This window comes from Camellia sinensis, chromosome 9 (assembly GCF_055761805.1).
Source record: "Camellia sinensis isolate YWXY chromosome 9, ASM5576180v1, whole genome shotgun sequence".
In the NCBI taxonomy this organism is placed as follows: domain Eukaryota; kingdom Viridiplantae; phylum Streptophyta; class Magnoliopsida; order Ericales; family Theaceae; genus Camellia; species Camellia sinensis.
In genome coordinates, this window is record NC_138969.1 from 173,190,702 (window position 1) to 173,197,561 (window position 6,860).

Below are 6,860 nucleotides of genomic sequence, written 5' to 3' on the forward strand. Positions count from 1 at the left end.
TTATTAAAAATGGATGTATACATAAAAATTTGACATTTTAAAAATAATAGTTACCATATAAGCGTGTTGACCACTTCCATAGATTTGTATTTGTACATAAATAAGGGTAAAAATGTCTAAATTTTTTATAAAATTTTGAAACAAGGATTAGTCTCCCAAATAACTTATATAATGATACATTATTTAAGAGAGAGAGCGAGAGAGAGAGGAAAAAAAAAGAAAAAAGAAAAAAGAGCAGCCATGGGACTTAATGGAATGCAAGTGCATGTAGAATTCTCACAAATTTTTCCTAAAAAAATATAAAATAAAAATAAAATAAGGAATTATACTTTTAACCCGCCATCAGAAAGTTGTACAATAGACCAACTTGTTTCAAAACGAACATTCAAATAAAGTTACAATTTACTTCACTACCATCGAGCAACAAGCTCAGTAATTGTAACATCATTTGTTGAAACCTGTGTTGATTTAGTTTTAGATTGATCTGACTTTGTCATTGTATTACTCACACGACAAATTGCCTTGGCCTTGCCTTTCTGGCAATAAAAATGCAGGATACGAAGGCAATGACAGACTAAACAAGGAGCTAATGGGCATGCTAACAACTAATAGCCATGGTTGGTCTGTCTGCTGCATTTTTTTGAACGCACAATAAACCAATATGGATGCATCTCATAATCTCACTTTCTGGACCTGTCATCAATGTTGAATCCACATAGCTAGAATTGTGTATTTTTTCTCCAACACTTCCATGCCTGTAAGAGTTCAAAGAGGTGAATATATGGTAATAAAATTTAGATTTATAACTTCACCAACCATGCAATAATTTGAATGGTAGTTGCTTTCATAACCTCAACTCAGAAACTTCTTTCCCCCCCTGTTGAGACTACCTATAAGAAATTTGGTATTTCAAATAATTGGCAATCTATAACTACTATCTCTTTTGGCTCAAGCTCATTGAAACTCAAACTTTCTGAAGAAAGCTCTTCTTTTTAGTTGCATTCATAAGTCATTAGTCCCACCCACCCCCTAAAAAAAATTAAAGAATAGAAAAGAAAACACTTATACTTACATAGCCTAGAAGGTCGTCGTCATTCTCCATATCACGGAAACAAAAGATCTTCTGGCCGCTTAAAATTTTCAATAGAATCACACCAAAACTGAAGATATTTGACTTAACCAAGAATTGTCCACGTTGAAAATAGTCAGGAGGCATATATCCACTGGCATGTTATTGTCCATCATATTATTTTCAATGATATGATCTATTTGCATGATATAATCAGTTTGTTCAACTTGTTCATAGAGTATCTTTTGTTTTTTGTTTAGTATTTGGATTGGTGAATCAAGATAAATTCTTAGTTTGTGAAGGAATTACTTACATGGTACCCATGATTCTACTTGTTGTGTAATGGGAATGATCTAATGCGATTAGTCTTCCTGTGCCAAAATCTGAAATCTTAGGATTCATTTCCGCATCTAACAAAATGTTGCTAGCTTTGAGATTGCGATGAATAATCCGAGGTTGTGAATCTTCATGAAGATATAGAAGCCCTCGAGCAAAGCCTTGTATAATGTTGAAACGTATTTTCCAATCCAAATGTGCACGTTTGGCATGATTTTCATAATCATACAAAGTATGTGTTCAAATATACTTTTATCATATAAGCATCACATGTCAAAAAATTATATATACTTGAAAAAGTAAAAGTAGTGCACTGTACCAAATATGAAATGATCAAGGCTTTTGTTAGGCATAAACTCATAAATGAGAAGTAATTCTTTCTCTTCCAAGCAGAAACCTAAGAGACTACCCAAATTCTGGTGACGAAGCTTAGTCAGTAACAAAACCTCATTCTTGAATTCTTCTTGACCTTGTCTAGAATTACCAGAGAGCTTTTTCACAGCAATTTCTTCCCCATCTAGAAGCACACCCTATGTTTTTGTGAGAATAATTTAAGAAACAATGTCATATGCAACATTCATTTCACACCACAATTTTGACAATTCATTTTATTTATTGTAACTGCATGAGTATGCATCTAGTTATCATGTAAACGGGGCCAAATCCACCTTCTCCAAGCTTATTAGCATGTGAGAAATTATCCGTTGCATCTCCAATTGTTCCGAAGTCAAATTGCAAGGATTCGACAGATGGCATTGAATTGTCATCTTTAGAGGAAGTATAGGAAATAAATAACTAAATTGAACTATGTAATGGAAATACATCATGATATTAAGAAAGAGAGGACACTTCCAACTATATGTTACTCAAATTCTCCTATAATATTTTCTTAATGAAAATAATTTCCAAAATAACATAGTGATAATATTAGCTCCAAAAACAAGTATAAATGGTTGAAGATTTAACCTACTTTCTGTAGCCTCCCCTGAAGACTTGACTTTCCTCGTTATCAAATAGTTGCCAATGAAGATGACAAGAATCACCAAAATGGCTGCCAAAGTAATTGTAGTGATGAATGTTACTGATGTTTTTCTCTTCTTCCCTATGAAAACCAAAAACATTTTCTGACTAGGATGGTGAAAAATACTGAATTTGAAATTGCTCTTATGTGGAGATAAAGCTAGTATTCCTAAAGATTGGCCAGATTTTGACATCACTGCTAATACCGGCTACTAGTACATTAGTTTCAAGATCGTAATCAAACATAGAAGAACTTTTTCTACCAAAAACATTTTTTTTTTGAAAAAATCAAATGAAACGTAAATAAGAGTGTATGAGTGCAATTCTCGTGTGGTACTGTACCTGAAGATGGCTGTAAGGGAGCAGGAGGCCCGGTGGTGTTGATGGTTTTTTTTTCTGTGGAAGCAGAAGGTGGCAGGGAGGGAGGAGGGACTACTTCATAAAAAGGTACCAAGTGATACTGTACGGGGAGCAAATATTCCGGCAAGCCCGTACTCCTTTCTTCCGAATTTCGTTTATGTCCGATCACCTGCGCGCAAAGAATGGTGAGCTACCCGACGGTGTGTGGCCGGAAAAACCCTCCGACGATCAAGTTAGCACACACCTTAGGATAGAGGGAGAGAGAGAGAAGTGTTTTAGTGTAAGAACTTCCTTACAGAGTGTTCATCCGTCGCGTATGGGGGGCGTAGACATGCTTATATACCCTCTGCGCCCCATATCTACTCCCAGTCATCCCCTGACACGTGGCTCCGCTATCCCATCTGTCAGCATAAACCTTGCTGAACATCACCTAATCTCAACTGCCTGCCTTCACAGCTGGAGCTCGGCAGCCGAGCTACTCTATCCGTTGCCGTGTCGTGCTTCATGTCCAAGCACTTCACTGGCTACACCCAAGGAGGACCGGGCTAGGCGACATCTCGGCAAAGCCCAGCCCGAGGCACCTCCTGTGGCCGGCCTTTCTGCCGGTCAAACAGTTATCTCGGCTGACCACACCTTTCCGGGCGTCGGTCACTCAGCTTGTCTTGCTTCGGCCATCGCCCGATCGAGCAGCTCGGTCCAACCGAGCAGCTTCTTTACGGTCTGGGGCAACACACACTCGACCCAAGTTCTGCCTGGCCCAAGTTCTGGCAGCCCATCTCTTGGCGGATAGTCAATCATCTCGGCCCCATGCACCGTTGGGCTCTCAACCTGCTCGGCCGTTACCTCGGCCCGACTCCAGATCATAAATCACCCTCTCAATTGCCCCTTAATTCCGTTCGCGAAAGCGTGACTGGGATTACTCACTTCGACCGAGATAACATTTCTCCGGTCTCCAAGATGCCAAAGGGCGACCGGGCTAGTTAACAACTGTCTGCAAACTTGCCCGGTTATACTCCTCGGCTGACATCTGTTCCTTCGAAAGTAGCTCGGTTGGCTCTTCGACTCTTCAACCCGTCGTTTCAGTCCTGACGTTGCCATAAATGGGGACACGTGGCGGGCTGCCATTGGTCATCGAGCAGCCAACCTGCCATTTTTGCCAGAATTTGAATTTGGGCGGTCTCTCGTGCTTACATATGCAAGACCCCCCTTATATCATTTCTTCCTACTGCTTCTTCTCTACCTGACGATTCAGAGCTCAAGCCATTTCCTCAGACTCGACTTCCATTCCTCGTGCTTGGAAGAACAGCTTCAACCCTTCACAGGTAAGATCTTCGATCCCTCGAGTTGCTATTTTCTTTCATATTACACACATTAGGGCACAAAAACGTAGCTCTTAGGGCATAGGCCATAGAATCCGTCCTAAACCTCCCACTGTTCTTGGTGTTCTTCATCTTCATGAAGAACACTGAAGAACTGGGGCGAACCGGGCTCCTGGTCCTCTTTTGATCCAAAAAACTAATCTAACCGAGCAAATAACAAGTTCATCTCAACCCCAGCAAAAATCGAGATAACAAAAGGAAATGGTCGCTCAGCCGGGCTAATATCTGGCCTGCCTGGGCGACCGAGCTCTTTAGTTAGCTTAGGAGACCGAGGTGGTTTGACACCCTTAACGACCGAGCTAAAAACTAGCTCCTTCCGCGCGACCGCGCTCACAATTACACTTGCCCTCCTTTTCCTGCAGAGTCCAAGGGGACCACTGTCCATTCCTCAGGTTCTCAAGACCGAGCGATTAACAATTGCCATTGTGCCAAACACCTCAGCCGAGCTACCACAGTCCGGCCACAAATGGGGAAATTCCGCTTCCTAGTGGATACTCCGGCCGCGCTAGCTGCTTTCAGAGAGGAGTACGGCATCCCGGCCGACGTCCATCTCGAATTGGCAGAAGAGGAGACAACACCTTGGGGCAGACTAGACCAATGCCCCTTCACCGTGCTCTCAATTGTCGAAGGGGGCCTCCGTTTTCCGCTCAACCCACTTATAACCGAGTTCCTCCGCTGCACCGGGCTGGCACCCACACAAGTGTCCACCAATACTTATAGAATAATCAACGGCATTCACGAATTGAACAATCGGCTAGGCACCAACTTAGGTCTAGCCGAGATATTGAGGCAATACACAATGGGCCACACCGGGGACGGCCTGGCTTATTACTTAAAGATAAGGCCGGGCAAGGACAAAATTATAACCGGCACCCCGGATAAAGATCTTCACGACGACGATTTTTTCTGGGTGTCGGGCAATTACGAAACAGCCGAGGTGCCGGGCTGGTTTATAAACAAGGACTTCGGTTCTTCATGTAAGCCACTCAAACTTGCTCGGTCAGCCTAACTCTTTACTCTGCAACTAACCGGTTTTCCTGTTTCTTTTGCAGCAATCCAAGCCTTGCAAGCCAACTATCAATTTCCCAACGTTGAGGCAATTCGGACCGTGCTTCGGTATTCCTACCGAGATTGCAACGATTTACTCGGCTACACCCCGACCTACAGGTATTCTGCTCCGCGCCGGAGTAGAGTAACTGACTTCCTCAGAGCTCCTTCGCCACCTCCAGACCCAACCCTTCCCGACGTTCCCTTAATCCGGTTAACAGACGAGCAAGAAATGGCCAAAAGAAGTCGAATTAAAAACCTTCTAATTGCAACCTCGGCCGAGATACCGAGTGTCGTCGCTCGCTCCCCGGCTGCCGGTCAATCGAGTGCCGCCGTGGTTGCTTTAGCTTCTCCAGCCGCCGGGCAGTCTGGCCAAGAAACACGCCGGGCTGGCAAAAGACCACGGGCCGATCCCTCTGCCGAGCTCATCACCGAACTGGCAACCGAGCAACCGGTCGACAGGGTCAGCTCCATCCCAGCATGGCGGCCGCAGCTGAAGCACCGGGGAAAAGAGATCCCGGCAAATGCTTCGATCAATGGCGACAAGGAGCACTTGCTTGCCTTCGATCTCTCGAAGGCTTTGCTACTTCCCAGCGATGTGGTTGGAAGCGACCACGTCCCTGACACCCGGCTGGTCAAATCCGCCGTGAAGTCCATGGCCAGGGTAAGAAGTTCAATCCTCTGTTTCAATTTTCGCAAGTGTTTGCACGGTTTCTTCTCTGATCAAATTCTAATTTTGCAGGCCATCCAAAAGCAGCACCTGGTCATGGAGCGCATCCACAGACTCCGGCAGAAGGCCAACGACACAGCCAGCCAGGTCGAGAGCCTTCAAGCCGAGCTAGGCCGGGCTAAGTCATCCCTTGAGATGGCCAACGCCGATAATAACCGACTGCTCGGTCAGCTGGATGCGGCCAAGAAAAAACAAAATGAGCTCCATACCGAGGTGGACACCCTGAAGAAGTCGAAGAAGAAAGCTTGCCGGGCTGCCAACAACGCCGGTTTTAACGAGGCCGAGCAGAGCTACAAGAAGCAAGTCTTTGCAACACAAGACATCTACTTCAAGGCCGGCTGGAAGTCCACCTGCGAACACCTCGGCCAGGGCTCTGACACCGACGTATTTGCCAACCCTCCTCCAGCTTCGCTACCGGTCTACCTCGTGCCTTATGCAAACGACGTCTTCAGCGCTTTGCAAGCTGAGGCCGCGGAAGGACTTGAAGAGGGAGACGGTGAGACAGATTCTGAGGCAGAGGAGGCCGAGGTGCAAGAGCAGCCCGGCAATGATGAGCCCGGTGCCCAAGATGCAAGTCCAACCATCAACCTTGATGCTGATGCTGGCGAGGACGAGTTCACCAATCTCTCCCCCTTAGTTTAGTTTTCTTTTCTCTTTTGTATTTTTGTTTTCAACGCTTTTGATGTAACCGGGCTATGTCCCCACCTTTTGTATTGATTTTCTTATCAATGAAAAAGCCAAATTTTGCCTAGTGTTTGCGCGGTTGCCATCAATTTCATTTTCAGCAAAGCACCTCGGTATAAGTCTGTTTGAACAAAACACCTCGTCGACCGGAATTCATAACTCGGTTGAAGTACTTAAGCAGAGCAAACAAATTCATAAACCGAAATGACCATCTCGGTTGGTAATAACAAAGTTT

General features: G+C 44.5%; 1 long non-coding RNA gene across 1 annotated transcript; it reads right to left on the bottom strand.

The window, feature by feature from the left end:
- Nucleotides 1-300: 300 nt before the first annotated feature.
- On the bottom strand, nt 301-1,977 carry LOC145798858 (uncharacterized). The gene is made up of 2 exons (XR_014340639.1): nt 1,383-1,977; nt 301-1,223 (listed from the first exon to the last, which is right to left on the bottom strand). It is a non-coding gene; the product is annotated as an uncharacterized LOC145798858 (long non-coding RNA).
- Between the last annotated feature and the right edge of the window lie 4,883 nt (nt 1,978-6,860).